Source organism: Polypterus senegalus, chromosome 2 (assembly GCF_016835505.1).
Source record: "Polypterus senegalus isolate Bchr_013 chromosome 2, ASM1683550v1, whole genome shotgun sequence".
Taxonomy (NCBI): Eukaryota; Metazoa; Chordata; class Cladistia; order Polypteriformes; family Polypteridae; genus Polypterus; species Polypterus senegalus.
The window spans coordinates 305,649,814-305,670,545 of record NC_053155.1 but is presented as its reverse complement, the minus strand read 5'-3'; positions in this window follow the sequence as shown (position 1 = coordinate 305,670,545).

Genomic DNA, 20,732 nt, shown 5'->3' with positions numbered 1-20,732 from the left:
CCATCGAAATAAGTACGTACATTGGTTTTGGTTAGCGCAGGGAAGCCGCCTACCAAATTTCGTGAAGATGGGGCCATAAATAAGAAAGTTCAACATGGCGAACAATGTCGACCGTTATTGACCGTTATGACCGTTATGTGTAGAATTTCGAAATGAAACCTGCTCAACTTTTGTAAGTAAGCTGTAAGGAATAAGCCTGCCAAATTTCAGCCTTCTACCTACATGGGAAGTTGGAGAATTAGTGATGAGTGAGTGAGTCAGTGAGTCAGTGAGGGCTTTGCCTTTTATTAGTATAGATATATGTATGTACAGTGGTGTGAAAAACTATTTGCCCTCTTCCTGATTTCTTATTCTTTTGCATATTTGTCACACAAAATGTTTCTGATCATCAAACACATTTAACCATTAGTCAAATATAACACAAGTAAACACAAAATGCAGTTTTTAAATGATGGTTGGTCTGTCACAAAAGCTTATAAGTTTAAAAACAGTACATTTTTTCTGCAAGTTTAAAAAACCTGAACTAAGCTGTTCAGACTTGATTTAGAAGTCACCACAGTTTTCTGAGCTAATGTAAAAGGGCATACTATTCCAAATCATGGTTACGACAGCGCCCCCTCACATCCTGGGGTGGCATTGCTTATCATGGATGTTAAGGAGGGTGGCCCTCAGACATGCATGTTTGATAATAAATACAAAAATTTCATACCTCTTATATTATATATATATATATATATATATATATATATATATATATATATATATAGTGACAGATTAGGGCTCTCTCGCTCCCTTGTACCCTCAGACCACACGTCAGACACCAGGTAAAAGTCCAAAAGATGAATATTTATTATAATAATAAGCACCACCACTCCACTATACTCAATAACCAATAAACAAATCCTCCCATCTCCCAGATGCTTAGCCACCCTGCCTCCCAACTCAGCTTACTGCTGAGATTTCCCAGAGTCCTTTTAAAGTCTTTGACCCGGAATTGTTTGTCCCTCAGTCCATGTAACTTCTAGCACTTCCGGGTCAGATTAAAACTCCTCTCTTCTTCAGCCCGGAAGTATATCATTTCTTCCATTTCCATAATTGTGAATTACTTCCGGGCTATAAGGAAAGTATAAGTCCCTGGGCCTCCCTGCAGCTTCCTCCGGTGGCCCCCATGGTATCCAGCAAGGCTGTGACGAAAAACTCCAATTTCCATTATGCCCTGCTGAAATTCAGGGCCCTTCCATTTTGCAGGGATGGCTCCATCTGGCGGTTTGGGGGTGTTGGCCCAGATACACAGCCGGCAATACCTCACAATATATATATATATATATCTATATATATATATATATATGGTTGAAATAGTTTTACTGTCAAATAATGCAAAGATCACACGACACGTGTTTCGCCCTAATTTTGGGCTCATCAGGCATACACACTCACTGCACCCCGTCTCGGGAATCGAACCTCGGACGTCAACGCGAGAGGTAAAGCCTCTTGCGTTGAGCCACTGCGTCTGGTTTGCTTATTTGACAGTATGTAGATCGGGGTAATTACATTCAAGACACACTTGTGGTGATGTCAGCCGACATGCTGACCAACCACAAGTGTTACCTGGTAGGTAACCACCCATAATTCAGATTGTGATTCAGACTACGAATACCTTGAATATATATATATATATATATATATATATATATATATATATATATATATATATATATATATATATATATATATATATATATATATAACATATATATATATATTATTTATATATAATACATATATATATTATATATATATATACATATACATATACGTATACTTTATAAATCTGTCTGTCTCTTTGTAGTCATACTGCATCTCTGTATCTTTCTCTGTAGACCTTAAACAGTGCCTTTCATATGTATACATCAGTACTTCACCATGGTCTGCTGGATGTGTTTATCCATCATTTCTGTGCCTTTCAGATCTATTCTTTGTAGTTCTTTTAACATTCTTTCAACATACAGTTTTATGGACGCTGAGGAGCTACTGATATTAAAGGTTTTAGATATTAAAGGTAAAGATATTAAACTACTTAACATAGATAAAGGTAACAATATTTACGCACAAATATGGATAGACAGACAAGTAAATAGAAACATAGATGGGTTGATTTCTGAGTGGATGGATGGATGGATGGACAGGTATGTATTATCCTTGTCATTCCTATCACAACACTACTAGCAATCAATTCAATGTGTTATGATTTCTGTCAAATGACAACATTTTACTTTTATAGGGATTACTTAAAAAAAACAATGAAATATTTACAAGGATATTCATACAATGCAATGATGTACGCTTCTTTTTACTCACCCCAGTTTTTAACTTTTGCTCTTAATATCTTTTCCCACATTAAACTAAAATGTTTCCAGATTCACTCAGTTGCAATTTTTTAAATGCCATCTGAATTAAATTAAATCCTGACTGAGCAATTTCACTCAGACTGAACAACTTATCTCTTGGAAGGGCCATTTCAAAGATACCAATGCAAAGCCAGCGGTAAGAGCAATGTGCGCTCAGACGAGTGCCTTTCACTGACAGACTGGGCAGAGCCACTGGGTGCCAGCCTTAGGCACATGGGACTCTTATGCAGAAGGTCAGTTGAGAGGGGACTTCTTTTGGTTATTTGCTTTGTTCCACCTGTGAGAGCATCTGCTCAAATTAAAAATGGTCGTTTAGGAGGTAGAAAGGCGAGCAATAATGGAAGAAATATCTTCCCGTAAGAAATGGGAGTGTGGCAATTAGCATGTCTCAGCTGTTTTCTTTTCTGTCAAGATGATTTTTAATTCTACATGTCGTTATCTAGGCACTCTTTCCAAAATATGAATCTAATTATATATTTTTTAAATTTTGTTTTAAATAATGTATAAGAAATAAATGAATAACAAAGTGAAATGTTAGTCTGATTTCTTAAATAAAAGGCAAACATATATAAAAAATAGATAGATAGATAGATAGATAGATAGATAGATAGATAGATATTTAATTTTATTTTTAAAATATTTATTATTCAGTCAATAAGCAAGATTTAAAAACAGAACCTCAAAGTATTCAAAAAAACATTCAATCAAGTCCTCTATTAAATAATATTACTTTTCAAATATACATGTTTTTAGATAGATAGATAGATAGATAGATAGATAGATAGATAGATAGATAGATAGCACTATGATGAGGCAGGGTAAGACCCAAATGTTTGGGGTGCCTGTTTAAGACCAACAAAAGATAAAAAAATAAATAAATAAAATAAAACAATGAAATATTTATGAGAGACAAATCCCTTTAGCTATTGCAGGCTCTGAGGCTAGGGATCTGCCCTGGCAATCGGAAGGTTGCCGGTTCGAATCCTGTAAATGCCAAAATGGACTCTGCTCTGTTGGGCCCATGAGCATGGCCTATAACCTGCAATTGCTGAGCGCTTTGAGTAGTGAGAAAAGCACTATATAAATGCAAAGAATTATTATTAAATTTTTATTATTATTACCTATTGTTCAACAGCACGTTGTAGTCTCAATCTACATGTTGTCGTGGTGTAGCCCCAAATGAGATGCCACCTTCCAGGAACCTTTTTCATTTATACTGGGTAAACCAGAGTGGGCGTGGCTTCCTTGGCTTTGTTGTGCACAAGAGAAGATTTCTTGCGGCTGTGATGGAAAAAGGAGAGAAGAGTGTTAGCAGCAATGCCCCCTCTCATTGCAGGGTGGCACCTCTTACTTTAGATGAGCCTGGAAGGTAACTCTCTGGTGCACATAGATGAAAGATAGATAGATGTGAAAGGCATTATATGATAGATAGATAGATAGATATGAAAGGCACTACATAATAGATAGATAGATAGATAGATAGATAGATAGATAGATAGATAGATAGATAGATAGATATTCACTATGTAAAATTAAAAAACTAATAAGCCACAAAAATGTAAATTTTGAAGAAGTAAAGTATAATAAATTATACGACAAAATTCTAATTAAAGCAATGCAACAATAAAGTGCAAAAAACAGAGAGATACTATAAATGTCTGTGCTCAGCAACAAACAAAAAACTGGGTCAGCTTAGCAAAGGTTCCCTAAAGCGCGTGATTATGTATTCATTACATCCTTGAAATGCCGCCTTATGAAATGTGTGTTGCTTGACTCTAATTTGGCTTTCTAATTATAGCAGTCTTACCATCCTATTGACTCATATAGTTTCCCTACCAGAATTGAATTTAAATTAAACACTGATGGCTTTCCAATTTCTGATTAAAATACTTTTTCTAATATATTTCACAAGTGATGTTAAGGCTTTGTTCACGCGTATTGGTGAATTGCAGATAACTCCTTTCAGGCAGATATATATTTTTATTCTAAATAAAATTTGTGCTGTACTTTCATTTAGAAGCAAACATGTAATTTTAGTTATATAAAAATGAAAAAGATTTTTTTTTACAGGACTAAACTTTCACCATCCCCATGAATCAGTATTAAATTTCTTCTGTTGTTGACCCTGATGTTTACCGGAAATACACAAGTGCATATTCTCGGTGGAATTTCTTATGATTAAAATGTCATTTTTTTTCGGCCTGAAGATTTATTCAGTAAAAATGTTCACCTGGTAATCTTGTTCTATTGACCCGGTTTTATTCTACTGTAGAGTTGTGCTGACCATTACAAAGTCATTTTTCAGGTAAAGAAGAGAGAGGATTTGAGGTAAGGTTGTTATACTCATTCATCACGTTTAGGGGTGGCATTAGGAACATACGCAGATACAGCGCATTGCTGCACCCACCACATGAAAAACCAACTCAGGATCCTGATTAGGACCTAAGTGCAGCAATGCAACAGGTGACACCTCAGCACCACACTCGTTCAGATGGAGTTGAATCAATGTGAGTTTTTTTTATGGTGGCTGGAATGCCAATTCTGCTACCAATCACCAAGTTTTTCCCCTACATACAGGGATGGATTCAGATTAACGTTATACTCAGGATGGAGCAGAGCAGAGCAGAGTCCCTTTTGGCATTTACAGGATTCAAACCGGCAACCTTCCAATTGCCAGTGCAGATCCCTGGCCTTAGAGCCGGCACTCCATCCGAATTGGTAGGTGACCACCCAAATATTCAGACTGTGATATATGCAGTATATTTCTTATATATAAACATCTACACGTGGAAGTGTGTGTGTCTGTCTTTCTGGCCCGGAAGTGCGAGGCAACAGCATGAAGCTCAAAGAAAGTGACTCTGTCACCAAAGTGAAACCGCAGAGAAAAGAGAAACTTGCTTAGCCGCTAATACACAAGCGAGGCGAGCACATCGGCAAAACAAAATCTTTGAGGAGAGAGAAACTCACTTAGCCGCTGATAGACAACAGAGCCGAGCACGTCGGCAAGACAAAACCGCCGAGAAAAGAGAACCTCGCTTAGCCGCTAATGCACACCTGATGTGATTGTTTGATTGAAGAGCCAGAATCCTAGGTTCCTAGGAGCCAGGGCTTTTTACAGCATGGGCTTACACAGCTAGCATATATATAAAGTTAGGTCCATAAATATTTGGACAGAGACAACTTTTTTCTAATTTTGGTTCTGTACATTGCCACAGTGGTTCTCAACCTGTGGGACGGGCCCCCATAGGGGGGGGCGCGAAGAAACAAAAAAATAATCTACAGTTTGGTAAATCCTGAGAAAGAAAGCAAGCACTGGTGAACTCAGCAACGCAAAAAGACCTGGACATCCACGGAAGACAACAGTGGTGGATGGTCGCAGAATCATTTCTATGGTGAAAAGAAACCCCTTCACAACAGCCAACCAAGTGAACAACACTCTCCAAGAGGTCGGTGTATCGATATCCAAGTCTACCATAAAGAGAAGACTTCATGAAAGTAAATACAGAGGGTGCACTGCAAGGTGCAAGCCACTCATAAGCCTCAAGAATAGAAAGGCTAGATTGAACTTTGCTAAAGAACATCTGAAAAAGCCAGCACAGTTGTGGAAAAACATTCCTTGGACAGATGAAACCAAGATCAACCTCTACCAGAATGATGGCAAAAAAAAAGTATGGAGAAGGCGTGGAACAGCTCATTATCCAAATCATACCACATCATCTGTAAAACACGGTAGAGTCAGGCAGTGTGATGGCTTGGGCGTGCATGGCTGCCAGTGGCACTGGGACACTAGTGTTTATTGATGAGGTGACACGGGACAGAAGCAGCCGAATGAATTCTGAGGTGTTCAGAGACATACTGTCTGCTCAAATCCAGCTAAATTCAGTCAAATTGATTGGGCAGCGTTACATGATACAGATGGACAATGACCAAAAACATACAGCCAAAGCAACCCAGGAGTTTATTAAAGCAAAGAAGTGGAAAATTCTTGACTGGCCAAGTCAGTCACCTGATCTTAACCCAACTGAGCAGGCATTTCACTTGTTGAAGACTAAACTTCAGACAGAAAGGCCCACAAACAAACAGCAACTGAAAGTAAAGCCGCTGCAGTAAAGGCCTGGCAGAGCATTAAAAAGGAGGAAACCCAGCATCTGGTGATGTCCAGGAGTTCAAGACTTCAGGCTGGCATTACCAGCAAAGGGTTTTCAACCAAGTATTAGAAATGAACATTTTATTTCCAGTTATTTAATTTGTCCAATTACTTTTGAGCCCCTGAAATGAAGGGATTATGTTAAAAAAATACTTTAATTGCCTCACATTTTTATGCAATCTTTTTGTTCAATCCACTGAATTAAAGCTGAAAGTCTACACTGCAACTGCATCTGAGTTGTTTCATTTAAAATTCATTGTGGTAATGTACAGAACCAAAATTAGAAAAAAATTGTCTCTGTCCAAATATTTATGGACATAACTGTATATAAGGTGAGATTGGGGTTATCACCATACCTCTCTAAAACAACACCATGAAGCACAAGTGAATTAGAAACCAACTGACAAACTTTATAGTCTCTCTGGACCTACTTCTACAGGGCATATCCATTCATAGCAACTTATCACAAACTCTTAAGACTTCATGTACTTCCTGATGCTCTTGTTATGTCTAGATGATGATCTCTCCTCCTCCCCATTATCGAGTGTTTACCCAGTACTCAGTTCCACTACTATCCTCTGGCAATTTATAGAGAGCAGCCTTGAAAACCCACACACATGACTTCTCCTCATGGAAACCCCAAAAGTACTTCCAAATAATGTCAAGAACATCCTTTTCAAACTCCTTTGGTGCTCCCAAGTACCACTGGCATCCCTGAGCCTCTCGACTCATATTTAAACGGACAAGAAATTGTGGTAGGTGCCAAGTGCCATCTCCTCCATAATATACAGCAGAGTCTAAATGTTCCCAACTGGATCCCCTTTGCTGCCAGCTGTTGACCTGTGAAATGTGTTCCATTTTTCTTTTTATGTAAATTTACATTTTTTATTCAGTTCCACGTCCATAGAGTATTTACTACCATGGAATGGCATTTCTGGATTAAAGGCACGTGCAGTACTGCCACCCTCATTCTCCCAGCAGATGGTACTGTTGTGCAAAAATAAATAAGTTAACCTGCTTCACTGACTTAATGCATTATTAAAATGTTTATAGCAAACTCAACTAGGCTGTAATAATCTGATTTTTCAGATTTTTTTAAATATTGAGCTAAGCGGAAAACTTAAGGGAGCTGAATGTTTTCAGTTTAACCAAACAAAAAATAAGAGGGGACCTGACTGAAGTGTTTAAAGCTATGGTAGGAATCAGTCCAGTGGACCAAGACTGTTACTTTAAAACGACTTCAACAAGAGCATGGGGGCACCATTGAACACTTGTTGAGGGTAAATGTTGCACAAGCATCAGGACGTTTTGTAACACACTGGACCCAACATGTTGAAATGGGTCACTTGCTAGCACTCACCTTCTGAACTTTAAGGCAGCTGGTAAGAGGAGAGGCTGATATCAGTCTGCTGTACGTCACCTTTTGAAATGATCAGCTCTCACAGACAAATTAATATATTTAGTATATGAAAAAACACCAATAAGGCAATTTCAGTAAGTTGGAAGAAATATATTATACAAAAAGGAAAGACACGAAGATGAAAAACAACAACATGTATTTCTGTGGCATGTTTTCATACAAATGTAGCTCAAAGTGCTTTATAAGATGAAGAAAGAAAAATATAAAAATAAGATGAGGCAATACTACGTAACAAAGAATTAAGTATGGTCCGATGGTCAGGAGGACAGAAAAAACAAAAAAAAAACTCCAGATGGGTGGAGAAAAAAAATTAAATCTGCAGGGGTTCCAAGGCCACGAGACCACCCAGCCCCCACTAGGCATTCTACCTGACATAAATGATCTCAATCAGTCCTCATGGTTTTCAGAATTTGATGATGATGGTCATGTGGACCTCTGGCTTTTAGTCCATCAATTTAGAGACTGCATGGTGCCCTATTCAGGTGGAGGTGGCACAGATTACCACCACAGAAAACTGTAAAAAGAACAGCAGAGAAATTTGGGGTTAGTACGGAAAAAAAACAGCAAACAGCAACAATCCCTTTCTTCAACCCCCTCTCACCATCACACAGTAACCCTTATACATCATAAATAATATATACAGTAGAAAAATGACACCCCCAGCCCCCTTCCGAAGTTCACACACTAGTCCAGAGTGTGAGTCAACTGTTAATAACAGGTGAATGAATGGTAGATGCCCGGCGACTCAAAAAAAGTTGACGTCTTAAATGTAAAATGATTCACAGTCCATCTGCACCATTGTAAAAAAAAAAGACTTCACAAGATCACCCGAGTCCACTGGTTGCCTTTAGAGACCGGCCTTTTGGAGCTGCAGAACCTTTTTCCATGGCCAAGGCAGATACTAATCAGTTTAGTTGGTTTCTTCCTGTCTTTTTCTTTTGATGGCTGTTCTCCCTCTCCTTTTTGAAAACAGTGCGATTTATGTAGATTCCAGCTAAAAACAATTCCTGGACGTCCCGTCTTCAGGGGTGTCACTGCCAATAATCCGTCTGTTGCCCGCACAAACAGACCAGCCAGACGGTGTAAAAAACCTGGTGTTTTCTTTTTTATGTGGCAGCGTTACAGTTTTTCATAGAGAACTACAGACACGACTACTATGGTGGAAAGTAAAACTTTAGTAATCCTCAAAATTTGACTTGATGTGAATTTGGGGAAATTAAGTGATAAGGCAGACAAATGTGTTGGCCAGAATGGCCTGTTCTTGTCACAGTTTTTCAATGTTCTAATGATAATGCTCAATGCAAATCCTTATCTAGAACTATCTAGAGTAGAGTCCCCCGTGGCTCCGCCTACATAGTAGTGAAACAGGAGAAACTTTAAAAGTCAACAAAAAATGTAAAAAAAATGTAATAATTTGCATTGAGAAGAATTTATTTTGATATCTTTAGTATCTGAGGGCCTCTTGATATACAATACTTTTGGTTTTGCTATCAAGGGGTGAGAATGTAGCTATGATCTCCTTGCCAAAAGTGTAAAAAGTTGGTAAGGTATGTCTGGCAGAACATTGCTGATTGTGTTCATCTCTGACGGGAGTGCGTCCCCCGCATGGGGAGAAGAGCATCTGGCCATAATATTTCTGCCAATCAGCAGCTACCCTCTAAAACACATGGAGCTCTGATCTCTCTATCAAAAACATCAAACATTACTCTTTAACACTAGAATTACCAGAGCCTACGAAAAAACTCGTAGATCTGGCCCACCTTAAATCCCTTCGCACCTCTCTGTCAGAGTCTTTTGTCCTGTAAATGTGCCGATAAAGACAAGCATCCTACTATTCCAACGCCCCACCGCCGCAGAACATGCACAAAGTTCTCCCTGTTCCAGACTTCATTATCTGGGAGTGAAGTGCTGGAGTTTTAGAGTGGAAATAATAGATCGTTATTTGGAACACATGCATTTCATGTGTGTTCCGTTTTTACAATAATCTGTGTAAACATATTGTTAAAGCAGAAACGTTTTCATATTTTAGTAGTAAATGACAAAATGTTGGCAAAAACTATATAATGTGTGAAGCCTGAAGTCCAAAGATTAAATAAACACTTTCACAAAAGGTTCAAGGACAAGACAACAGCTTCTGTGGCATGGCGGCAAGATTTGCTGACTTGTAAGCAAGAGTCCCTGGTTCGATCCCGACTGCCTCCTATATTTGCTGTTTTCAGTAGTGAGCTGCTCTTATTGTTAATAATATATAGTACACACATACATTTGGTTTGTGTCTGTAACAAACGGTGTACATTTATAGTACTTGTAAAAGTTACCTTTTTTTTTTTACTTTTATTCTCTCAGTCACAATCACGATACATACTACCACTCTAGCTGTTAGTTTTTATTTGAAACTGGGAACAACTGTAGATGTGAGTGGTGTTTTGGCAATGGAACTGGACATTCTCTGATCTAAGGGGATAAAAGCTGACACCTAAACGCTGGTGAATCTGTCTTCTTTGTATCTCACCGTCACTTGATTTTTTTTAATTCAGTTTTATTGAGTCTTCCTGCTCACACTGAATTAGTATGCACTTTATGGTCTATGATGTCAAAGACGCACTGACAAAAAAAAAGAGAGACAAAGCTATATATGATATTTGGAATTATTCATTTTATGACCTGTATAGTGCATTTCGGAAAACATTGTGGCACGGATGCAATATTATTCATATTATTCATATACATTCTCATAACATCTTGCGGTTGTAAACACTGGCCGCATGTTTTTTTTTCTTCCCAATCTTGCCAGTCCCCACACGTTGCTGTATGGTGGAATTTCTTTTGTACTCCAGGACATGCAGAGGAAAGAAAAGTATGGACAGGTCAGTTCAGCGCTATATGCAATCATCAAATTCAAATGTTAAACAGTTCACACACGTGCAAGAACCATCCTTCCTACATTTACGACATGTGTACCTGTTGCAATGCGCACACTTCTCTCTATGCTGTGGTTCCTATTACACACCTGAAAGAAAGAGACAATATATGTGACATTTTGAAGAAATCATTTTATGACCTGAATAGTACCAATCTTTAAGGTCCATATGGCTCCTCTAGAATTTCCTTGTCAAAAACGCCACTACTTCCTTCAACCTCCATCAAGGAGTAGACTATAACACCTTCTGGTGGTGATCTTCTTCCTGTGCTGGTGTTGTCTGTTGGCAGCACATGTGTCTCTGTCCTACTTCCAGCTTTGCTGGGCCCTATCTCTCCCCTATGCCACGTTTTCTTGCTTTGCATTTCCTCTTTGTTACCTGGCCACCCTCAACAATGCTTGTAAAATTTAATATTTTAGAATTAGGAGCTGAAGCACAAAGTCTTTTTACATGAAGCTAAAATGTCAGCATAGCCCCCATAACTTTAATTTAGAAATATTCTTAAGATTATATTAGTTTAATTTTCTCCACTCAGTTATTTTCAAGGTTACTGACATTTTTATTCTGCTTTCTCACTCAGCTCCCTTTCGACCACAGTTAAGAGATGTGCTCATGTACCCAGCACTCTTAATTTCATTAAAAGCATTGCTTAGAAGGTGTTGCTGTGCACTTCAGAGCCAGGAATTTATTGACTATGCTTAGGAGAATTGGATTGTGATGCAATGATGCGTGACATATGCTTTCAGTTATTCACACTTTCTTTGTATACTTACACAACTATCACTGTAACAGAGTACCTACACCTTATGTCATACTGGTGGAACATTGTTATTTTAGTTTGTCCGTACAGACATCTCCCTAGGGAATACTAATGCTTTGGGCTAGGATCTCGTCATCTGACAGCAGTTAGGTGTAATTGGAAAAGAAGATGGTGGCTTAGAGTTTAATACTGCTGTGCCACAGATTCAGCCTCAAGGATCTGAATCCTCCTAACATTTCCTTCAAATAAGATTCTTAATATGTGTTTTGGGTTTGGCACTTCACTAATCTTCTTTTGGTATTGACTTGATCTTACACGTTGATATCCCGGAACTTTATGTAAAAGTACTCTTTGTGGTTACAGTTCTGCTTTTGCAGAACACATACTGGAGACAAATAAAGTCCTATCTATCTATCTATCTATCTATCTATCTATCTATCTATCTATCTATCTATCTATCTATCTATCTATTATATAGTGCCTTTCATATGTATCTATCTATCTATCTATTATTATATAGTGCCTTTCATATCTATCTATCTATCTATCTATTATATAGTACCTTTCAAATCTATCTATTATAAAGTGCCTTTCATATCTATCTATCTATCTATCTATCTATTATATAGTGCCTTTCATATCTATCTGTAATTATATAGTGCCTTTCATATCTATCTATCTATCTATCTATCTATCTATTATATAGTGCCTTTCATATCTATCTATCTTCTATCTATTATATAGTGCCTTTCATATCTATCTATCTATCTATATCTATCTATTATATAGTGCCTTTCATATCTATCTCTCTATCTATCTATCTATCTATCTATCTATCTATTATATAGTGCCTTTCATCTATCTATAATTATATAGTGCCTTTCATATCTATCTATCTATCTATTAATATATAGTACCTTTCATATCTATCTATCTATCTATCTATCTATCTATCTATCTATCTATCTATCTATCTATTATAAAGTGCCTTTCATATCTATCTATCTATCTATCTATCTATCTATCTATCTATTATATAGTGCCTTTCGTATCTATCTTTCTATAATTATATAGTGCCTTTCATATCTATCTGTAATTATATAGTGCCTTTCATATCTATCTATCTATCTATCTATTATATAGTACCTTTCATATCTATCTATTATATAGTGCCTTTCATATCTATCTATCTATCTATCTATTATATAGTGCCTTTCGTATCTATCTTTCTATAATTATATAGTGCCTTTCATATCTATCTGTAATTATATAGTGCCTTTCATATCTATCTATCTATCTATCTATTATATAGTACCTTTCATATCTATCTATTATATAGTGCCTTTCATATCTATCTATCTATCTATCTATTATATAGTGCCTTTCGTATCTATCTTTCTATAATTATATAGTGCCTTTCATATCTATCTATAATTATATAGTGCCTTTCATATCTATCTATCTATCTATTAATTATATAGTGCCTTTCATATCTATCTATCTATAATTATATAGTACCTTTCATATCTATCTATCTATCTATCTATCTATCTATCTATCTATCTATCTATTATAAAGTGCCTTTCATATCTATCTATCTATCTATCTATCTATCTATCTATCTATTATATAGTGCCTTTCGTATCTATCTTTCTATAATTATATAGTGCCTTTCATATCTATCTGTAATTATATAGTGCCTTTCATATCTATCTATCTATCTATCTATTATATAGTACCTTTCATATCTATCTATTATATAGTGCCTTTCATATCTATCTATCTATCTATCTATTATATAGTGCCTTTCGTATCTATCTTTCTATAATTATATAGTGCCTTTCATATCTATCTATAATTATATAGTGCCTTTCATATCTATCTATCTATCTATTAATTATATAGTGCCTTTCATATCTATCTATCTATCTATTAATTATATAGTGCCTTTCATATCTATCTATCTATAATTATATAGTGCCTTTTATATCTATCTATCTATCTATCTATCTATCTATCTATCTATCTATCTATTTATTAATTATATAGTACCTTTCATATCTATCTATCTATCTATCTATCTATCTATCTATCTATCTATCTATCTATCTATCTCTCTATCTATCTATCTATCTTTTGCTCAGAATATGCAGCACAATTATAAAGTCAAATTATATCCTATGGCCTCTGATAATATCATGCAGTTCATGTTATTGTTTGTCGCTTTAATGACTTCAGTGTCTTTTCCATTGTTGCTGAATGTTGGTAGAGACATCCGTGCTGAGTGTTTCCTTGAGTACATGGATATTTATGATGTCAGCAAGACCATGTTATTCAATGGGAGCCATTTTTCATTAGTGTTTGAACTTTACAAAAGGAGATGGACAAATACCCCTGTAAAGAGGACTAACAAATATCTGGAATGAGGAAAAATCAAATAATTAAGGACAAAGGACAAATATTACACTACACAGTATATTGTATTGTATTGTATTTCTGAGGTGGCCATGATAGATTGACCATCTAGCTCTTTGAAGAGGATTACTAGTGTTCTGTTTTGTGTGTTGCACACCCAACTTACCTGGAAATGGATCTTGCTCTGAATTGCCTTTCCCAAGATCTCTTGTGCGATTTTGGGCTTAACAAGAAATAAATTGTTGTTGCTGTTGTCATTGTTGATTGCACAAAAGGCATTTGGTTTCTGAAACTTGCTCTGTTTTTTTGCTGTGTATTTGTAATATCCAATATTTTGTGCTAATTGTCTGTACAATGTCTTTAAAGAATGAGTTTGAACTGGTTGATTAAAAAAGGAAGCAGCCTCCTTCACTTCTTTTGTTTATGGCACTAGCAGCTTGATAATAACATTAATAATTTATGATAACCATTTAATGTGATTAAAATGTATATAACTTGCCTTCCTGGTTGTATCTTTTGCTCTATTCTACCGCAAAGGGCTGGGAATCTTCATCCTTTTCTCAGCTTTATCAACAGTTAGGGTATGGCAGACAGGACTCCCAGTAAAGAAGATACAAAAAACATACAGTGTGTTCTGTCTCTGTGAAAATTTTTATTAAAGGATCGTGAGATGAAACACATAGAAAAGCACAAAAAATGAATCCAATCTGTTGCTTAGCCAAGAATGTTAAAAAAAATAATCAAAAGCCAAAATACCAAAAGGGAGTTTGTTAACCAAGAAGTAATTTATTTCCAAGAATCGCATCACAAATTCCCAAAAGTCTCCACAAAAGACACAAAACTTTCAAAAAGAATACCAATGACGACATTGATGATAATTCATTGCAAGATAAATTCTTAAGGTAGTGGACTATAGTTCTGTGAGCGGCATATCGATAAAGGTTGGTGGGTAAACGGTAGTAGAAACAGAGGTGCAGCATATCATTGTAAGTCTACAGGAGAAGAATCTATGTATTTCATTAAAGAGGATTTATGTTATATGTAGAGGTGGTCTCTTCCCATGATAGAACAGTTGGCATGGCAGTAGAGCAAGCATAGTCATTTCCTTTATAGTGCGATAAGACATTGATTATCACAAATAAGTGTTCTAATTGAATTAAAGGAATTTCAGCTAATTTTGACTTCTGTCCGCGTAACAATTTTCATTTTGTTTTGTGCCTTCAGCTGAAGAAGGGTGTTGGTTTTCTGATACTAACTTCCACTGGGACTGTTCTGTTTCTGGTTATTTCTCCCACTCCGCCCAGTATGCAATTAAATTGTTCTTTCAAGGACAGAATCATCAGAGCTTTCATGAATTAAGACCCCCAAAAACACATAAATCTCGTAAATACTTCTAAATCTACCCACTATGGGGGTTACTGTCAAAACCCCAAATAGAAACAGAAAGGGCCTCGAAGAATATTTGCAAATTAAAAGGTTTATTTTTAACGAGAAAGCTCTGTAGCACAAGAAGTTCTGTGGAGCACAAAAAGGAGTTGCCTGAGAAGGGAAGGCAATCCAAAGCAAACACAGTCCCGATACAGAATTCCGAGTTGAGGGTCAAAATATTCCAATAAGACACAATAAGCACAACTTGTAGCAAAAAATATAGAATTCGCCAAAAACTTCCTAGCGCATTTGAAATTTTATACAGGGTGGTCCAGATCTAATTATGCAGATCCAGATCGTCTGGATGACTTTGATTTATGCAGGGACGATTCCAGTTTGGCGCGAAGATGATTCTTCATGTCGTCAGTTCCTACACTTCACTATGATCTGTTATTTTTTGGGTGATTTTCTATGTAATAAACTCAATAAGTTATAGTGTAATGAAAATTGCATAATTAGATCTGGACCACCCTATAGGATGGAGGGCACTTCCTGGTGGTGATTGGCAAGTGGTCCTGACTCTTGGGGAATCACTTCTAAAACACATGGTACATAACACAGACTAATAATAATAATAATTCTTTATTTAGAGCTTTTCTTAATACTCAAAAGTGCTTTAGTGAGTGGGGAGCCACTTCGGCCACCACTAATGTGTATCATCCACCCTGGATGATGCAACAGCAGCCATGTTTGCTCCAGCACTGTACACTCACCACACATTTGCTATTAAGTGGTGAAGTGATGAGAGAGATAGCCAGTTAGAAAGAGGGGATGATTAGGGGTTGTGACAGAGGCGCTATACCAGCGCTAGACCCATTCCCACAGGCACAACACAGTCCCACAAGCACAATTTCACAATTATTCTTGTTTTTTCTCCTCCACTTAACTCCAGCAAGCTTTGTCTCCCTCCTCCCTACTCTCGCTCCCGGATTGATGGCTGCTGGCTACTTTTATAGCCCACCCAGAAGTGCTCCTGGTGTTTGATGACCTATTTCTGGCTGCACTTCTTGGTATGGCAGAAGAACCGCCTACATGGGCTCAGAAAGCACTGCAGCACCCCCTGGCAGCACCCCTGAATCCCAACAGGGTTGTAAAGGACTCCACCTCCCATGGAGCCCTGCGGGAATCCAAGGCACCAATGCCACCCAGTGGGGGCTGCCATCTAGCGTCTTGGGGGAGGTACTGTTCTGACCAGACGTGCTCCCCCAGTACATACAGTGAAGAGACATCCCGGCCGGACAAGGACCCCGGCCGTCTGTGGCAGGTTCCAGAATGACTAGGCCATGGAGGGCAGTTTTGCCTGGAAATCAGGATACAACCCTACTCTTTACGAAGGATGCCCACAGATCTTTTATGACAACAGAGAGTCAGGACCTCAATTTTACATGTCATCTGAAGGACGGTGCCATTTTTTTACAGCAAAGTGTCCCCATCACTGCACTGGTAGTACTGGGATGCACATTCAGACCACAGGGTAAGTGCCTCCTGATGGCCTCACCGACACCTCTTCCACCAGCAACCTTAGCTTTTCCTAGATGGTCTGCCATCCAATCATAGACAGAACCAAAAATAAAGAATAAACAATCAAAAATTAACAAAGGAACGTGATGAGGAACCCTATCTGAGATAAGACAAGAGCCCCAAGTTATTCTGCTGCCATGCAAAAGCAGCCATGTGTTGAACGGCGTTTTGCAATTTAATCTTAATATTGGGTTTAATATTTCCTCACTGTGAAAGGTGCTGTATTACTTTTAAAGATCCACATTGCCAATTGTACTAAAATAAGCTTTGTAGTGCAAATTTGCAATTTCTTTTCCCTTTGACATGGATATGTGGGCAGAAGTCTGTTTTCCTGGTTAGCATAAAATATAAGGCGGCATCATAGGCCCCCAGTCTGTGGAATTTTACTTTAAATTAAGTTTAGTAAAATAACACCTAACTGATTCATATACAGTCGTATCAGATGGGTGGTAAATTTGAAAAATTCACAATACAAACCCGTTAAAACTAATTCTTAATCCGCAGTCATGGGGAATGCCCTTTGATCAAGAGAGAAAGCTTAATTACCGCCGGTGGCTTAATTTTTTGCATGCCAGCTTTGCATTTCCTTTCCTATTATTTCCAAGTCCCTCACCGTGTCTTGTGTTATTCGTCTGACATCCGAACACATCTTCAGCACTTTCGTCAGCAATAAAATAAAAGATCTGTTAAAATGGATGTTCCCCTGAATATTTTCTGGATGCGAAGAAAACGGCATTTAAGTGATTCAAGTAAGGCTACCCCGAGTTTAGTTTCCACTCATTACATCTTCTAAATGTTTAACTTTTAGTAATTACGTGTCGGCAGGTGTCTGTGATCACCGTTTGGTCCTGCTGCGCTTCGGTCACTGCTTGTTAACATAAATGCTTTATTAGTATGCGCTGCACATGCTCTCGTGCTCGGTATTTATTTATTTATTTTGCTCCTTTCTTTTCAAAGCTGGCTGAATTTGGGCAAACAGTAATTGGCCAAACGACCACATAATAGCTAACACTGTCTGTGTAATTACAGTTATTTACAATGACTGAAGGAGACAAGATACATTTTTATATTTGTTGGACTTTTCTTCATGATGTTTTCTTTGTTATTGCTCATTATTAATGATGATTTTTCATTCTCAAGACACTATATTCTTAACATCGTAAAATTTGCTTTTTTCTACATAGCAAACTTTGGACAAATTTAAATATGGAAATGATGTTCACAAGGTTGTCAGTCTTTTTTCTTAAACAGGTCATCCAGTGGACCCCCTACAGTCCTCTTTCACTCTCCTTCTGTGAACAAAACCTTTACATTTTCAAGCTGTTAATGGGGCACAAATAGAATTATTCACTGCACATGCTATCCATGATCCTCTCGTTACCCTCCAGTGTTATAACACACACACACCAGAAATATACATAAGGCCAAAAAGAAACTGTCTCCAGCTCTCTATCACAAAGGCTCAGATTTTGTGTTAAACATCTACAGTGCCCTCCATAATGTTTGGGGCAAAGACTCATTTTTCCTTTGATTGCCCCGTCTGTTCCACAGTTTAAAATTACAAATCAAACAATTCAGACATTGTGATTAAAGTGCACATAGCATACTTGCATTTAAGGGTATTTGCATCAGTCACAGCACTTTTTCTACATGGACCACCCATTTCAGGGCACCATAATGTATGGCACACAGCAGTGCCAATTCTATTAAAGCCATTTTTGTCGCATATCCCTTGTCTATAATGACTGCTTGAAGTCTACCATTCATAGACATCACCAGGTGTTGAGGGTCTTCTCTGGTGATGCTCTGCCAAACCTCTAATGCAGCCATCTTTAGCTCCTGCTTGTTTTGGGGGCTTGTCCCCTTTATGTTTTCTCCTCAGCATTTCGAAGGCCTGCTTAGTTGGATTTAAATCGGGTGACTGGCTTGGCTATTCAAGAATTTTCCATTTTTTTAGCTTTGAGAAACTCCTGTGTTGCCTCAGCAGTATGTTTGGCTCATTATCTTGTAGGATGAAGTGCTGTCCAGTTAGTTTGAACCCTTTTACTGGAACTTGAGCAGATCAGATCTTTCTACATACCTCAGAATTTATTGTGTCGCTGCCGTCAGCAGTTCCATCATCAAAGAAGAGAGTGTGCCAGGACCTGTGCCAGCCATACATGCCCAAGCCATAACACCTCCAGCTCCATGTTTAGCAGTTCTTTTTGTCGTCTCCACACTTTGTTCTTGCCATCACTCTTGTACAGCAGGGTCATCTTTGTCTCGTCTTTCTACAAGACCTTTTTCCCAGAATTCTGCAGACTCTTTTAACAACAACAACAACATTTATTTCTATAGCACATTTTCATACAAATAATGTAGCTCAAAGTGCTTTACATGATGAAGAAAGAGAAAAAAGACAAAATAAATAAGAAAATGGGACCACTAATTAACATAGAATAAAAGTAAGGTCCAATGGTCAGGGAAGACAGAAAAAAAAAAAAACTCCAGATGGGTGGAGAAAAAAAATGAAATCTGCAGGGGTTCAGAGGCCACGAGACCACCCAGCCCCCTCTAGGCATTCTACCTGACATAAATGACCTCAATCAGTCCACATGGTATTCGGGGTTCACATGGAAGAACTTGATGATGACGGTCATGTGGACTTCAGGCCTTTAATTCATCAATGCAGGGAAATCACAGTGCTTTGATCAGGTGGTGGTGGCGCAGATCACCACCACAGAAAACCAGAAAATGTACAGAAGAGAAAGTAGGGGTTAGTACAGATTATGGAACCACCAGGAATAATAATGATAATTAAATGCATATACAGAGTATCAGGATTAAACTCAAATGAAGCTATGAGAAAGCCATTTAGGTCCTTTTCACAAACTGTAATCTGGTCATCCTGTTCTTGTGGTTTGCGTCTTTCATTGTGTCCTCTCTATTTCTGCTCATGAAGTCTTCTGCTGATAGTCGTCTCTGACTACACACATCGGCCCCCTGAAGACTGTTCCTGATCTGTCAGACAGGCGTTTGAGGTCTTTTTCTTGACCATAGTGAGGATTCTTCTATCATCCGCACTGGTGGTCTTCCTTGGCCTACCAGTCCCTTTATGATTCCTGAGCTCACCGGTGGGTTCTTTCTACTACTTGATATTCCAGACAGTTGATTTTGGTCATCCTAAGGTTTTTCTGATGTCTCTAATGGTTCTATTCTCATTTTTCAGCCCCATAATGGTTTCTTTGTCTTTCATTGGCACAGTTCTTGTCCTAATGTTGAACAATTTTCAGACTCCAAAGGATAGAAGCAGGCTGAGATATCTTATGTAAGCAATGAAACCCAACAGAGAAATCACAAATACCAGTCACACCTATTGTCCCAATTGACCTTGAAATGGGGGGAAAGTGTATAAAAAAGGGTTGTCATTTCTACATGCTGAGACCAGAATGTATGCAAATTCCCTTAAATGAAAGTCTGCAATGTGCACTTTAATCATGTCAGTTGTTTGATTTGTACTTTTAAACTGTGGAGCAGAGGTGTAAATCAAGAAGAAATTGATTTTGTCCCAAACATTATGGAGGACACTATAAGTGCATCCATTCCTCCATTTTGTGCCATTTATCCGGGTTAAGGTCACAGGGCAACAGTCTGAGCCAAGATGCCCATACTGTATGTCCTTTTTTCCTGATACTTCCTCCAGTTCCTTTGAGAGGACTCTGAGGTGTCCTCA